This window comes from Marmota marmota, unplaced genomic scaffold (assembly GCF_001458135.2).
Source record: "Marmota marmota marmota unplaced genomic scaffold, marMar, whole genome shotgun sequence".
Taxonomy (NCBI): Eukaryota; Metazoa; Chordata; class Mammalia; order Rodentia; family Sciuridae; genus Marmota; species Marmota marmota.
In genome coordinates, this window is record NW_026000185.1 from 25,048,270 (window position 1) to 25,066,039 (window position 17,770).

The window sequence follows — 17,770 nt, forward strand, 5'->3', positions numbered from 1 at the left end:
TTATAAGTTGATCATCTCGGGTTCTTGTCAGTAACGCAAAGCTGACAACACACTCCTCATGCCCAGGACCCTGAACTCAGGCTGAGACTAGTGGAGCACTGCTAAGGTAGGATTTTAATAACTCAAGAGATTTTTGTGGGTCTCTTTTGGAACTTATCCACCAGTTATCACGGTGTTGCTGTGGGAAAGTATTTCTCAGTTACAAAGCAGCCTGAAGAAAACAATTAGTGAATGAAAAGGAGGAACACAACTTAATTGTCAATTGTGAACTCGATTTTATGTTTTGCTTTCCAGGCTTAGAATTTGCATTCTATTTTAAAGCTCTTGCTCTCCTCAACTAAATATTTATGGTTTACATTTCTTCGGACTCATGTGATCCCTTCAGTAAATGCTCTGGAATTTCATTTAATCTGCTTCTATTTGGGGGATGTATCATGGCCGCTTCTCTCCATCTCACTCTGTCATTGAGGCTGATTTTACTTTCTCAGAGTCACTGTACAGTCAGTTTTGGCCTCAGCTGTTATTACATTGTTCCCTTCTGCCCTCCCCTGTTCCCACAGCTGCACATCCATCCTTGTCCTGGCCCACAAGTCCAATCCCCTTGTCATATCAATATGAATAATTTTATGTCCACTCATTATCTCTTTAGTGCTCTGACATGCCATCTTTGTCCTCTGCTAACCACCTTATTTTTTCCTGCTTAACATATATTAATCTTTAATATATTTTAGTGTCTTCTGCCACCATCTCACTGTAGAAATGCATCCACCAAAGAGGGGTCTTTTTGTTCTTTGGTGGTTAAAGTTAACATTTCTCATTCTGACAGATTTTTAAAAAAATATTTTTAATTGTAGATGGACACGCTGCCTTTATTTTACTTATTTATATGTGATACTGAGGATGGGACCCAGTGCCTCACTGGTGCTAGGCAAGCCCTCTGCCACTGAGCCACAATCCCAGCTCTCTGGCAGATTTTTAAATGCATGGACAGACTCTGTCATAGTCTTTCTCTGTCCTCTGTTCCCCCTCTCTCTCTCCCTTCCTTGCTTATCTCTAACCTTAACTCTATATGTTGTTGTTGCTTCTCCACACAGTGACTTCTCTTTTCCTTCTCTTTTTAGAAATGAATTAATTACTTTTTTTATGCTGAGGAAGGAAACCAGGACCTTGCTTATTCTAAGCAAATGCTCTGCCCTCCCATTTATTTTTTTAATATTTTTTTTAAAGAGAGAGAGAGAGAGAGAGAGAGAGAATTTTAATATTTATTTTTTAGTTTTCAGCGGACACAACATCTTTGTTTGTATGTGGTGCTGAGGATCGAATCCAGGCCGCACACATGCCAGGCGAGCGCGCTACCGCTTAAGCCACATCCCCAGCCCCTCCTCCCATTTATTTTTGATAAACTCTTCACATGCCCACATGCCTTCCATCCAGAGCTATGGTGCTCACGGGAGTCAGAGCACCACCACCAGTTCTTTCCCCCAGAGCCGCGGACACCTTATGTCTGAATGCCGCTGGACACATTCCAGAGCTCTACTTTTGCTGGTGTCACTGTACTCCCAACATGCACGACCATCTGTGATGTCACATCGAGACAGGAATGATAAGATCCTGGCCAGTGAAAGCAGGGGTAGGTGTCAGCATCTGTCCTCAGACCGTTCACACCTTACCAGAGTAGGGCAACTTCTTCCATGGGACCCACATCCGTCAGTAACTGTGCAGGAGGATTGTGTCTGCTCTGACACGCTGTGTATCGATAGCCTCCTGGGGCTAACAGGGGAGTGGGAGAGGCCAAGACTAAAGAAGTATACCGTGGTCTATTTTTCTGCTTTTGGTTATTTAATTCCAGGTTAGGGAGAAACAGGGGCTTCTCTTTTCTTATACTGAATATGTGTGCAGGAGATGGAAAGAGTGGGAACCTGAGCACTCAGAACGTGACAGCCCAGATATTATGAGAGATATAGTTCCCTCTCTGCATCTCTCCTCTAGCAACAAACTGTCATTTTATCTCTTTGTCTTTGATTCTCAGGTCTAGTTTATAAGAGCCTTTGCTTTCTGTTTAAATAACAGTATGACTCAATAGCATATTACTAAAGATTATTGCCACCGAAGGCTTTGCCTTACTGTACACTCAAGTACAGTTTAATGATATCCCAGAACAATACTACATGCTGATATGCTTTAGTGATGGTTATTTTATTCCTAATTAGCACATTAATTTAGGCTTCCGTATTCCACACGTACTTGTATTCCTTTTAGAAGGTATTTCCCCTTATTCAAAGTAAATGAGGCATTATGTGTTTGCATTGTATTTATTAAGCACATGACATGTGCATTTCACATTCATTATGCATCGAGTGTCTAGCAAATTGCCTGGCACACTTAAAAAAAAAAAGCTTTATTGAGATACAATTCATATGCCATACAATTTACTCACTTAAGATGTGTGATTCAGGGGCTTTGAGTATATTCGGAGTTGTGTTGTGAAAGCATTACTACAATCAATTTTAGGAAATTTTCATCACCCCGGAAAGATACTCTGCACTCCCCAGCCGTCACCATTCCAAACCTGCCAACCCCGTCCTCCTTCAGTTTCAAACAAGCACTTGTGTGCTTTCTGCCTCTGGAGTTCCCTGTACACCACACACTTCATATCAGTGGAACCATGCGGTAGGTGGTCTTTCGTAATTGGCTTCTTTCATTGAGCATAATGCTTTCAAGGCTCTTCCATGTTGTGGCAAGAATCAGTATTTCATTTCTTTTTATTGCTAAATAATGTTTCATTGTAGAGATAGACCACATTTCACTTGCCTTTTCATCAAATGATGGGCGTTCAATCATTTCCACCTTCCAGCAATTATGAGGAACGGTATGGTATTAGGAATATTCATGTTCGCTCTTTTGAGGAAGGGTCAGACTTCTCCCAAGTGGCTGCATTTATATTCCCCCCAGTAGTTTATGAGGATTCTGATTTCTCCACATCCTTACTGACACCTTTCCTTGTATTTTTTTTTTTATAGCCATTCCAGAATATGTGGAATGGTGTTTGATTGTGGATTGTCTTGTCCCTTCATCCGCCCTTCCTCCCTTCCTCCCTTCCTTCCTTCCTTCCTTCCTTCCTTCCTTCCTTCCTTCCTTCCTTCCTTCCTTCCTTCCTTCCTTCCTTCCTTCCTTCCTTCCTTCCTTCCTTCCTTCCTTCCTTCCTTCTTTCTTTCATTCCTGGAAATCCAACTCAGGGCCTCACATATGCTAAGCAGGTGCTCCACCACTGAGCTGCCTCCCAGCCCGACTGTGGTTTTGATTTGCATTTCACTGAAGGCTAATGATGTTGAACACCTTTTCCTGTGTTTATTGGCCATTTGTAGGTCTTTGGAGAGATGTCTACTTAGATCTTTTGTGCCTGGCATGTTTTAAGTGCGCATTAAAATTTTCAGATAACCAGATTAATTATAAAATTTAATCACTGTAGTAACTATGTTAAGTAGATTTTATTATCTTGATTTTGTAGATAAGGATTAGAAGGTGAAATAAGGACTGGGGATGCAGCTCATGGATGGGGTGGTTGCTGAGCTTGTGTGAAGCTCTGGATTTGACCCCAGCACTGGGAAAAAAAAAAAGGTGAAATGATTTACCCAAGATATTTAAGATATAAGGTTAAATGTTAATTTAGGTCTTTGGACCCCCTATCTCTAATATTATGGCCAAGATGCTTTGGGTGATGGCCCATGATTTATCTATTAAGGACACAGCCATCACTGGGCATGGTGGCACACACCTATGTTCCTAGTGACTCAGGAGGTTGAGGCAGGAGGATCGAAAGTTCAAGGCCAGCTTGGACAACTTAGTGAGGCCCTGCCTCAAAATAAAATATAAAAAAGGCTAGGGATGTAGCTCAGTGGTTCAGTGATTAAGTTCCCCTGGGTTCAATCTATAGCAGCAAAGCAATCAAGCAAGCAAGCACATAGCCTTGGTAATGAAGTGCCTCTGATAATGGATACTTTTTTGTTAATTTTTAAATTTTTTTTATAGTTATAGATGGACAGCGTGCCATTTGTTTAGTTTTTTATGCAGTACTAAGGATAGAACCCAGTGCCTCACATATGCTCGGCAAGTGCTCTGCCCCTGGGCTACAGTCCCAGCCCAATGGATACTTTCATATCTTGCCAATTGAGTCCCACAAAAGCCTACAAATCAAAATACTTGTCTTCAACCTTGAGTTTATCTGTTCAGGACATTCGGGATGTTCAGGACATTTTACTGATTGCAATATGACTTATTTACAAGATTCCAGCTATGCTAAAATCCTTGTGGCTGTTCCTTTGCCCACATGCACAGGGCTTCCCTCTCCCTGCTTAGTTTCACTGTGAAACATAGCTCCAAAGTTTTGAGTCATGGAGTTTGCTGCATGCAGTGCCCTGTCAATCATTGCCTCAGAAGGGTTACCAGAGACTAATGAAGCCAGGGCACATTTTCTGCTAGCCTGCCTGACAGAGGCAGGACATACAGGCGTGGGTCGCCTTAGACACCCACCCCTGTAAGTGAATGGAAACGCTCACGCTTGCCCACATCGCTTTAATGACCCGATTGTTGAAATGAACCTAGGCCTGATTTTACTTCCTCTAATCTTTCATTAAATAGTAAATGACTGAGAGAGACTTTTTGAAGGGGAGGGGACTGGGAATAGGTAAGAGCTCTACATTGAGCTGCATCCCCAGCCCTTTATATTTATATTTTGAGAAAGGAATTCACTAAGTTGTCCAGGCTGACCTCCAACTTGTGATCCTCCAGCCTTATCTCTGGAGTAGCTGGGATTATAGGCCTGCATCCTGCAACCCAGTTTGAGTGAGAATTTTTATTGCATGGGTCACTGTGTTGCTCTTTTGCCATGGGCTGGTAATGAAGCAGTGTGTTCTCTTAGAAAAGCTGAGGTGTGCTATTAGAGCTTTTTGATTCTCCCAGATGCATTAAAATTGCTTTAGTCAAAATAAAACTCAGCTTCCTTCTCAACCAAGCAGCAGGAAAGCAATTTAACACTGGCACACCCATGATGGGGTGGTGGTGCAAGTGTGAACAGGCCCTGCTCTAAAGGACTGTGGTGGGTGATGCTTCAACTATGGATTCAGCTACAATCCTATGCACCCAGGGATCACAAAACTCACAAGTCTTACAACTGGCCAGAAACTTAAGGCCACCCATCCAGCCTTACATCCGATGAAAACTTATCTCCCCTGTGACCCTAAGGGATACTGAAATACTTGTGGTGATGGGGAACTCCCTGCCTTACAGAGGTCTATTTCACAGACGGAAATTTCTGTTTCTTATAATGTTCTTTCTTACTCTGAGCCTTACAGAGTGTTTTTGGATTTTTTTTTCCAAAGAAGGACTTTTATTTCAACAACAATAGGGTCAGGAAAACAATTTGTACAGAAGATAAATCATTACATTTTCTACTTCCAAGGTAAAACTGCAAAATCCCCCAAACTAACTCCCAAACCAGCCATAAACCAACAACTTTACCACAGTAGATGTATGGAAAGATGATACTGCAAGGTATGTCAGAATTAATAGTATTAGAATTTGTATTAGGCACTAAAAATAGGACATCTTGCTGGAAAAATGGTTTTAAAATGTCTAAGTGGAACATGCCTGTAATGCCAGCTATGGGGGAGACTGCAGGAGGACTGCAAGTTTGAGGCCAGGTTGGGGAACTCATAGCGAGACCCTGTCTCAAAGATAAAAACTAAAAAGGGCTGGGGATGGAGCGCAGTGGTAGAGAGCCCCTGGGTTCAGTCTCTAGTGCCACAAAAATAAATACAGTGTCTAATTCACTGTGATTTGGCTAGTCTTGCTTTATTCTTTGACAACATTTTAGTTTATTATAGCAATTTAACTTTGTTTTGAAATATATTTAAGTACGAAGCAGTTTAACAGAATTATATATTGATAGATTTTGTTTTCCTCTTTGTGTGTGTGTGTGTGTGTGTGTGTGTGTGTATTTTAATCTCAAAAGATTTAAAAATCTCAAGACACTTCAATACCTCTTCCTACATAAACTATTTTGAGTGCTTCTTAATTTCTGATGTCAGATTGCTTTCCCCTCCTACTTCTAAGAAATTTTGTGAAATTGCATGTAAGATATCTTTTCCAAAGTAGCTACTTTTTCTTATGTTACTATGTTTTGTGTTTTTTTTTTTTTCAAGTTAAGTTTGGGAGCATTTTTGATGGCTTGGGGGTTATTTTTGGGAGACAAGCCTGTGAACTAGGAATGTCCTCCCATGTGGGAAAGGCTTCTAGAGGTGATGGCCATGACCCCTGGCTGGCCCTGCAGGCCTCCCTCCAGCTCAACATGTGTCCTGGCCTACATGGCCTAGCTCCTACAGGAACCTGTGTGGTCTCCCTTCTTAAAACTCTTTTAGTTCAATACTCCTGACTTAGAGCAGGGAGAATTGAGGACTCTGGAAAATAAATGACTTTCCCAAGATCTCCCACAGCAAGTTGAGAACTAAACAGGGCTGTAACCCACCATTCCTGCCTGTAGTGGTGGGAGAATGAAAGTGGTCCTCCCGTTTTAAATGAGCATTTGATTTCTTAAGGGCTGCCTGGGAGTCCCAACAAGCCAGGCGAATGGGCGGTTCTCAGCAGCCCTGGGAACTGTCACAGTGAGGTACTCTAGGCGCTGGGTGTTCCCTACCCCAGAAAGGCAGGGTAGATCACGCCTCTGTAGATTTCTTTCCTCCAGTCTTCCTCAGCCAGTTTCTCACACACAAAAGAAATTTCCATTTTACAAACTTTTAACCCCTTCGCGACTCCCATTTTTTAATTACTTTATTTCACTTATTTTTTTATGTGGTGCTGAGGATCCAACCTAGTGCCTCACATGTGCTAGGCCAGCGCTCTACCACTGAGCCACAACCCAGCCCTCCTGACTTCCATTTGAATCATTTTCAAATTCCCCCTTCACTCATGTAGCTCACTCAAAATATACTTGCTGCCGGGCCTGGTGGCACATGCCTGTAATCCCAGTGGCTTGGGAGGCTGAGACAGAGGATCGGGGGTTCAGAGTCAGCCTCAGCAATAGTGAGGCACTAAGCTACTCAGTGAGACCCTGTGTATAAATAAAATGCAAAATAGGGCTGGGGATGTGGCAGTGGTTGAGTGCCCCTGAGTTCAATCCCAGCACACTTGCCTATATATACCTATATATATGCTATTAAAGGTGTACCCAAGCGTTTTCTCACTGGCTGGTGATCTGAGGGTGCGAGATGAACCTCGATGACCGAACACAAGTGTGAATGACTGAAGAGAGGTAACCGAAATGACAGTGTGTCTAGGCTTTGAGACTGATTGGTAAGGCTCATTGTTGGGAGGTCCTGGTGTGACGTGACAGTGTCCTGCAGTCCCTCATAGAGCACAAGGTCTCATATCAGTAAACATTTTTTTTTTTTTTGGTCTTTGGAGTCTAAAATCAATTATTTCTTTTTGCTTCTATTTAGTTTTTTTTTTCTTTTCTTTTTTCCTTTTTGGTATGGGGGATTGAATCCGGCATCACTCTATCACTAGGCTACCTGACCAGCTTTTTAATTTTTTATTTTGAGTCAGGCTCCCTAAATTGCCCAGACTGGCCTTAAGCTTATGATCCTCCTGCCTCAGTCTTCTAGATAGCTGGGATTGATTACAGGCCTATGCGCACCCAGCTTAGTTTTTTTTCTTCTTGTCCTAATTTGTATTATTAACCAAAGCTTGATCTGTGCTGAAACATCTATATCCATATCAATATTGACACACAGGCACGTGCATGTGCATATCCACAGTGCTCGACAAATGTTGTCAATTCTTGCAACCAACAGAAAAATCAGGAAACATCTTCAATACATCCTCACTTCATATTTAACCAGCACTTTGAGGTTGCTTCCCAAGGCCACAGGGAGGATGTGGTAAGTGGAATGGAAATCAACCAAGGAATGAGGAGGCTTTCCCTAGTCCCAAGAATGTGGCTGTGACTATGTGTCCTTCGGTGTCACAAGCATGGCTTAGAGAAGGAAAGGAGAGAAAGTTGTGTACATTTCACAGGCCGCACTATTTTTCAAATCCTTTTACAGACGAGATTTGTGTACATTTAGGGGTCTCATTTGCTTGGATGATCTCTGAGGATTCAGAGTTCTGAAGCCCCCAGGCTCCTGCTGTGTCTCTGGCTGCCTGTTGAGAGGGCAGATTTTTTTCAGCTGCTCAACAGCCTCCATTGCCAATGGAAATAAGCAGAGTTGGCTTTCATTTATGTAATTAGGATTACCTTCAAACTGGTGGCAGAATAAGTGATAAGCTACATGTGCCTTTGTGCACACCATTACTCTGCGTGCACCACCAGCACTCCTCACCAGTAATGATCAAACGCCACACCGCAGCAACACCACAGAGCTTGGGTTCCAGCAGCAGGCTGGCTCTCCTGGTCTTCAGACTCTGACAGCACATGGTCTCACACTCAATGTTTACAGCCATATGCATGTCTTATTTCTCTGATCAAAAAGAAAACCCTGTAGGAGAAGATCTAACTTTGGTACATCTTCATAACCTTAGAAAAACCTAATTCTATACTTGGCATGCAGTAGGTGCTTAGTTAATACTTATTAAATAAGAGAATGAGAAGCAGCAAGTGTGTAGTAAGAGGGATGAATAGATACTTTTGTGTGTGTGTGTGTGGGTGGGGTACTGGGGATTGAACCCAGGGGAATTTACCCCTGAAAGATATCTTCAACACTTTTTATTTTTAATTTTGAGACAGGGTTCTGCTAAGTTACTGAAGGTCTTGCTAAATTGCTAAGACTGGCCTCAAATTTGCAATCCCCCTGCCTCAGCCTCCTGAGTCACTGAGATTAAAGGTGTATGCCACCTCTCCTGGAGATCCAACCTAGTGCCTCACATGTGCTAGGCAAGCGCTCTACCACTAAGCCACAACCCAGCCCTCCTGACTCCCATTTGAATCACTTCCAAATTCCCCCTTTACTCATGTAGCTCACATCAAAACATGCTGCTGGGCATGGTGGCACATGCCTGTAATCCCAGCGGCTCGGGCCTCATTATAATATAACCCTCCTCATTTCCTCTGAGATCCTTCTTTTATCCTCCTCCTCCTCTTGTTCTTCCTCCTCCTCTTGCTGCTGATTCTTCTTCTCCTTCTTTGTTTCTACGTGGCTAAGGTGGAATTCAAAGGAATTTTCATTAAGTTTCTTCACAGGCCTGGGAAGCTAGTAGTTGTCGTATGAAAACTACAAACAATTCACTGGAGGTCATGTAGGCCGTTGCCAGGTCACCTTGAAAACAATAAATGCACGCTTCCTGCTTGTTTGTTCTTCCTTTGGCTGACGTACTTGGACTGTGCTCAATTCAGATGTGTAAGGTCTGGAAGTGCTTGTAGCTCCCCTCAAGTTGAGAGCAGAACAATGACATCATTATATCCATCCAGTGTTTTGCCTGATGCTTTTACCTGTTCTTTCCTGCTTTGCTATCTTGTCAGTCTTTTAGGTAGGGCTAGCATTTTTATCCTAATTAGACAATTACACATCATGATGCACTAATTTGTTAACCTATGTTCACAAATCATTTAATTACCACTGTTGGCTTTGATGTGCTGTTATTATTCAGTTATGGGAGTAAATAATTCGACAGCTAACAGGAGGAAACTCATTATTTTCTGAGATATATTGTTATTTTAAATGTTTTAAAAACACTTTAATCAAAACTTGAAAAATACTTTAATCAAGACTCAAAAGATCTCACGGTGTTCTTATAATAGTAATAAGTAGATGACTTATTGCTCTAACTGGACTATTATTTGGGGGCCAAATAATAACTCCTGAATTCCACAGCGAATAGCATTTTTAAAGAAAAAAAAGATAAAATTTTCTGTTTTTATCTTCATGCCAATTCACAGACCATCTCCGATGATAGTGTAATTTATAAACGCAGCTTCTAATATTGATTTGTGAAGCACTTTGGGGGCTGGAGATAAGAGGAGCAATCTCTTTCCCATTTGGTGCTGTTGCATTCTGCCACTCAAGCTTCCTTGGTCTTCTGGAAGTCCTAGGTTGACTTAGTAAGCACCCTAGGTTGCTGTGACATCCTGGAAGCTGTTGGTACTTTTGGGTTCTTTCCATGGCTCCCTGATGAATAGGGAAACCAGGCTGCCAGGTGCAAACTCCCAGCAGGTTTCCTAACTGTTTCTGCTGGTAGTTTGCATTGAGGATCAATAATATCATTATGCATTTATGTGCAAACATCAAAATTACTCAAAGCAATTAAGTTCCTACCTTCCCTCTACACCCCCACTAAATAAAACATCCTAAGGAAGGGGGAGTGATTTCTATGTGAACCCTCATAATAATATAATTGACTACGCTGTTGACGTTTATTGTGCAGCGTATGCACACTAGACTGTTATTTATCTTTTAGGTTCTTGTCATTTCTCTACAATTACACCATGAATTTCTCCAGGGCTGAGATGAGGTCCTTACTTTTTGGAATCTCCATATAACTCAGAAAAGCATTGTGGCACATAGTAGGTTCTGAAAGAAATGTTTGTAATTTGTTGTAAGTCTTATAAGTCAGAGTATGTTTTCTTATTTACCTGTTATGCCCAAATATTAAACTTTTCTTGTGAGACTTTCAGGTGGCATTGCATGCTTTTGTGGAGTAAGACTTAACTTTTCAAGTATAGAAAACATACACGCGTGTGCATACACACACAGGAGCACTAACCCGGGGCTTAGAAATGCAGACCTTCCCTTCTCTTCTGCTTGGATTAAAGAAAAGCTGATGTGGTGGTATTTTTGCATTCTTCTTTTATCCCCCATCAGTCAACAGCTTTCCCTGCAGCCCATACTTGCTTTTTGATAGTTTGCATCTTTATTTTCCCCAGAACAACAAGTAAAATGATATTGGCTGGAAGGGTTGAAGCTAGTCCTCTAAGTCTTGAAGATTTTAATGGGAAATTTCCAGAACATCTTGTCTGTCTTCAGTAGCATTCGGTCTAACACCCTAATGTGACTGAGAAACTGATTTCCTGGCAAAGGCACAGAGATGGGGCAGCCCTGCAGAACAGGGCATGTGGGGGATACATACTACTGGCGTGCAAATATTTTAGTGCAAGTCAAAAAGCCTTCCTTCTTGGGAATTTGTGTGTGTGTGTGTGTGTGCGCGTGTGTGTGTGTGGTGTTAGAGATTGAATACAAGGCCTTGTGTGTATTAGGCAAGTGCTCTACCACTGAACTATGTCCCCAGCTCCTGGAAATTACTTTAAAATTTCATAAGGACTGGAGTTGTAGCACAGGGTAGAGTGCTTGCCTAGCATTGAGGCCCTGAGCTTAATCTTCAGCACCAAACCAGACCAAACCAACAATAAAAAACCCGTATCCCATAGCTTATAATAATGAGACACTTTCTTTTTTAAAAGAATCTACATTTTCTTAAATATTTCATCACACTTTTTAAATTGCTTTGTTGAGGTATAGTTGACATTGTTAAATCCAAACTCTCAAGACTGAGAAATCTCTGAATACCAGCCACAGGGCTAGGCAGCAGATGGAGAAGGTCCATAGGACCTAGAGCTAAGTGTTTTTATGGACTTTGGGGAAGGATGACTCCCTTGACATTGAACCTAATGTTGGCTAGAGGTAAGAGAAGTCAAGAGAGTGCATGATTTGTAGGCAGACAGGCCCTGGGGCCCTGGGGGGCAGGCAGTGATGGACAGTAAGGTTTCAGTATACATTCAAGAAGGCAAAAGGGCCTTTCATTTTTTCTGGCCTGTTTTTAAATTAATTCCTCCCTCCCATCCTCAAGCCTTTTAAAATTAAATTTAGGACTTATCAAAGTGTTCCTTTTATCATCCACTGCTCCCACCCCCTTTTTTTGTGGTGCTGGGAATCAAACCCAGGGCCTCACACCTTCGAGGCCAGCGCTCCACCACAGTCGCCAGCTCAGTAGCTCTCTCTCTCTCTTTTTTTTTTTTCCAGAGGAACACTTTCTTTATTTTTACCATGTTCAATTAGCCCTTTACATTCAGAGCACATCCCTAAGGATTGTTCCTAGGGGGTCACAGAGGACACTTTATTTCTTGCTTGGACAACTTACTTGGGTTTTTTGTTTGTTTTGAGAATGGGTCTTGCTTTGTTGCCCAGGCTGGCCTTGAACTCCTGGGCTTATGTGATTCTCCCCCAGGCCTTCTGAGTAGCTGGAACCTTGGGTGTTTGCCACAGGTGTTAGGCAGTCAGCTTATCTGAGTTTTGTAAAATGAGGACCCCATGCTCCTGGCCCTAGAGATTGGCTCATCAGAGGAACCCAGCTCCTCCTGCTCTGGCCCCTCCTGTGTCTTCTTCTTCTTCCCCACCTGCCCTTCCCCTCAGAATGCTAACTTGAGCCTATGAGCTCAGTTACTCAGGAGGCTGAGGCGGGAGGATGATAAGTTTGAGGCCAGCCTGAGCAACTTAGTGAGACCCTGACTCAAAATTTAAAAAATTTACAAAGGACTGGGAAGTAGCACTTGCCTAGCATAAGTGAGCCCCTGAATTCAATCCCCAATACTGAGGGGAAAAAAAATCCTAACATGAGAGCAAATGATGGTCTGAAAATATTTGAGCTGTCTCTTTTCCTAGTAAGGGAATGTTGAAACCACAGGAGACAGCTTTTGCATGCCCTATACACATTTAAATCACTGTTTCTGATAAGATCTAATTGTCTTCTGTAAAAGATAAATTCCTCAAAACAACTGAAGAATAGATACTAAGTCTTCATAAATTTAGACATAAAATAACTTGTAGGATTGTTTATTCTTATGTATTTATTTATGTAGTGGGGTTTGGACAATCTCCTGATTATTACTTTCAACATCATAAGCTGATTTGAGGACCTTGTGGTTAAGGCCTTATCTTTGAAAATGCTTATGTTTGGAAACTTTTCATGGAGTAACTGAATTAACTAGAGAATTTGCTAAATCTCTTGGTCTCAACTCAACTGAAAAATCTGCTTGCCACTGAAGAATTTCACTCTAATCTACAAATATGCCTGACAGTGTCAACAGGGACAGTTGCTTGTGGAGGAGGGACTGAGGTTGAGCCTGGTGCCTGACAGCTCAGAGAGCCGCAAGATAAGTGCAGCCTCCGTGGCTCTGAATCAGTGTCCTCGTTTGGGCTCTGCCGACAGCAGAGCCTTAGGACAGGATTTCAGTGCCTGGAGTTCGAGAGGTGATCACTGTACCACCTGAGAGGGGCCTGGGGAAGGGAGACAGGGCTGGAAGGAAAGGCAGCCTGGGGTGGAGGGCTACTTGCCACTCTGAGCAACTAGTGCTTGCACCCCCAGGAGCCCTTCTGAGAAGCACACCCCTCTGAAATGTCTCAGGGATAAGCAAGGAGGCTTGAGGCATACCCTGTGTCCAGGGAAAGCCCTCAGTCAGAGCTATCAGTATGCAAAACTGGTCATGGAAGTTGCTGAGAAGGAGAGGGGATACGGGTGTAGCCCTGGGATCCACAATCAGACTCTCTGGATGTGGGCTTTGAATTTGTATTTTTGACCCCAAATGATAGTAATCATAAGTTTGAAAATCATTATTCTGAAAGGCGATCTGAACTGGCTTCCCCCATATTCTGTCACCCTTACCTCCAGAGAATCCTAAGTCCTCTTTGAACCAGGGCTTCAAGCATACAGGCAAGTGCTCCACCACAGGCCTACGTCCACAGCTCCCAATTCATTACTATGGCACGAAGATCCCTCAGAGTCTGTCCTCTTCCTAACTCTGCATTTCATCCCTTGCTCTACATTTTCCTCTCTAAACTGTGTTTCCAGCCATCACACGACTTGCAGTTACCCGAAGACTGGGCTTTTTACCTCTCTGCCTCATGCTCAGAATGTTTGAGCTGCCATTAATGCAAAACTTGACTGAGTGGCTAAAACAAATAAGGAACTGTTTTTCTAACACAGCAAGAAGTCTGGAATTGAGCAGGGGTGGATGTTGTTTCTGTGGCTTAATAATGTTAGGGTGGGTGTCTGATTCTTGCAGGTTTCCTTCCTTGTTGCAAGGGGCTGCCTTAGCTCCAGATAACACATTTGTATTCAAGTTGGGAAGGGACAGCACCACCTAAGCACAAGCTTTCCCAGAAGACCCAGCAGACTTTTCTTAACACCTCATTGACCAGAACTATGCCACGTGTCAGCCCTGTCAGCAAGGGAGGCGAGTAAATATTTAGCATCCAGGCTGCTTTGTGGAGGAGTTGGGAGAAGCAGACAAGTCTGGAGAGTTGGAAATGGGGCAGGTTAGACCCAATTTAACTTTAACACCCATTTCTCCCTATTATCTTATTCTGAAAATTATCAAAATTTTGGAAAGATAATATGTCTACTGCCTAGATTTTACAATTGACATTTTGCTGTATTTGATTTAACACATCTCTGTGCATCTCTGCCTCCATCTACCCATCCATCTTTTTTATTTTCTCTTTTTCCAGGGCTAGGGGTTGAACCCGGCAGGCAAGCACTCTACCACTTATCTAAACCCCAACCCCATCTTATTATTTTTTTTTTTATTTTTAAAGAGAGAGAGAGAGAATTTTTTTTAATATTTATTTTTTTAGTTTTCGGCGGACACAACATCTTTGTTTGTATGTGGTGCTAAGGATCGAACCCGGGCTGCACGCATGCCAGGTGAGCGTGCTACCGCTTGAGCCACATCCCCAGCCCCCCATCTTATTTTTTGATGCAATTCAAATGAAGGCTTTAGAAACCCTCTCTCTAAACACATTTTATATATCATTCTCTAGCATCCAACATGTACTTAGAGCCTTTTTAGGGGACATTTACAAACAATGAAATGTGCACATCTTATGTGTACTATTTGATGAGTTTTGACAAATGTGTATACCTGTGTAATCAAACCTCTATCACAATAAATGACCTTACTGTCAAAATAGGCAGTTTGCTCAGGTTGTTTTTGTTCTTTTTGTTTTGGTACAGGGAATTGAACCCAGGGGTACTCCACTGAGCTACGTCCCTAGCCAATTTTATTTTTGAAATAGGGTCTCACTAAATTGCTGAGGCTAGCCTTGAACTTGAGATCCTCCTGTCTCAGCTTCCTAAATTGATGGGATTATAGACATGAGTCACAGTGTCTGGCCCTCAGGTGCCTTTTTTAGCATAAGGACCTGCCACCATCCCCCCAACAGGCAAACCTCGTTCTACATTTCTTCATAGAAGATTAGTTCTGCTTGTTCTGGAACTTCATATAAATAGCCTCTTTTGTGTGAAGCCTAAGATACTTTGAGATGCTTTTTAGCATTGACTTCTTTGAATATCTTTTGTGCACAGACTTCTGAAATACCAACGGTGACTTTTTTTTTTTTCTTGTTTACCTATTCATCTTTCCCTTGTAAGTCTGTGATTCCTTCAAGGGCAAATACCTTTTCTGTTCATCTTTGTATTCTTAGCACAACTCCTATGGGCACTTAATAAGTGTCTATTCGATGACTTAATGAAGGAATGGGATAAAGTTACTGAATCATAGTAGGTCAGTAGGAAATTTTAATTCATTTTCCCTTCTTTTGTGTAGCCCTTCTCCCACTTCCTTAGGGTCAGCTGCATGGGCCTCTATTTTTCACTGCTAGCTGGTGCCCATGTTGGTGGCCCGGCTGTACCTTAGTCATTGTCAAGCCAAGTGCTTAGTTAGCACAGCGCTTGGCATGCTGTGGCATTAGTCAGCAGATGCTGTTTTGAAAGTATGTATAAATAATGTGCATTGTGGGGCTGGGCTGACGAGTCTCCTCCCAGATCCTTTCTTGTTAACAAGGGACCCAGGAGTCTTTGCTGAGTATAGAAAGTGAGGCAATGCCTTGTTTTCCATGGATCACTGCTCCACTGTCTGGGACCTGTGTGAAGCTATGTGAAGCAGGCAGAGGGGGTCTTTGACCGGCCTCGACCACCAAGCCCCCTTCCTTGTTCATACACTTTCAGGCAAGGAACCCTGTTGTGATAATGCATGCCAAGATGTTAGCTAATCATTGAGACGAAGCTGGGAAGGGCTCTTGGGTTGCTTTGCATATTTATTGGGGAGTCAGGACCTCTGCACTCTGTAGGAGGGGCAGGCTTCGCTCTGCTCCCAGGCAATTTGCATCCCTCCCAGCGCAGCTCCAATTCCTGGCTTGCCCATTGAGAGAGAGTATCTCCCCCTGTTTCTTCTGGACCACCAGGGCCCACTTGCTGGACATTCCTTCCATCCTCACATTCTTCACTCCATTGAAAAATAAATCCCAAAGTGAAATGCCTCTTAGAAAAGGGAGCCCTCTCCAGAAGGAGACACCTGTGAAGCATCATCTCGTGCCTGCCCCACCCCCATGTAAGGAGAGAGGAGCGGTGTCTTGGCTACTGTCTGTAGCACTACTTCCTCAAGCACCGTGCCCCTCCTGTCCATCTGCTGTCACTGTCCTTTTAGAGCCAAGCTTCAGATTAGACCAGTGTAGCCTGATCTTGTTCTTTACATTGGCAGGGGTACAACATGAGTTCGTTGACACAACCTGGGTCCTGCTGTAGGAAACAATCCTGCAGCCTGAGGTGGTGACCTGAGTGTCAGACCTGCACCTCAGCCCTGGCTTTGCCATTGACACCTTCGGCAAGTCACCTCCATATTTCAAGCCTCAGTTTCCCCATCTAGGCAATGTCCACCTAAAATCACTGCCAGGTCTAAAAATTGCATGTGAGCTATTCAAGAATCAGGCTCAATTTGAAATGTCAAATTTGGGTTCCATGTAAAAAAGACCTCAGTTGGCAGATCAATAGGGATTCCAAAGAGGTCGTTTTTCACCTGTGAGCCCTTCATTCATCATTATCTTCCTTAATCATCTCGTGTCTAGTGCTGGCCCCGGGTCCACAGATCTGCCCAGCTGTGCAGCTCTTGCTCTTCAGAACGGGCAGGAAACACAGGAGGAGGCAAACTGCTCAGTTTGGCATGGCATGGAGTGAGACAGAAGTATTAATCAGCTCACAAGTGGTTGCTGGCAGGAGATCAGAGGCTTTGTCCAGGTTTGTTGAGTGAAGAGAGGCCGTGGATGGAGGGAGGAAAGGTGAAGAGCATGAAGGCCTTTGTTTGGGGCCGCCACCACAATATGGTCAATGCAGGGACACAGTGGCAGGAACACCTTGTCCATACCAATGAAGCATGGAGCACCGTGTGTTAAGGCAGAAGGCCAACTAGTGGATCAACTTGGACGGCTTGTCTTCTTGGAGTGCAGGAAGGGTGACTGGAAATGGGAGGTGGGTGGGGCAGGGAACAACAGGAGCATCATTCCGCGGTCTCCACTGGCTTCCTGGAGTGCTCTCTTTAAGCTGGAGCTCAGGCACAAGCTGCTTACCGGTTCCTCCTCACCCCTGGGTTTCCAGACCAGGGTTCTTAATTAGAGACAGGCCCATCACCTCCTGCCCAGATCTCCGCTGTCTGCTACCTAACGGGACTTCGTCAGGGTGATTTCAGAAGCTGGAGTGCAGAGAGAAAAGTGCTTTTCAAAGGCAATACAGTCAGCGAGAGAACGGAGAGGAAGTCAAGCATTCATCGTTATCTGAGCATCTCGACCACTTCTGTAGCGCATGGTGTTATTAGGCACAGCTGTACCTTGTGCTTTATGGAAACCTGAGAGATGAACATTTAGATGATTAAGAAAGGATGAGTCCAGAGGCATTTACTTCCTCTACAAAAGGACTCTTCTGAAGATTGCCTCCAGGAGTTCTTCCCCCCCCGATAAGT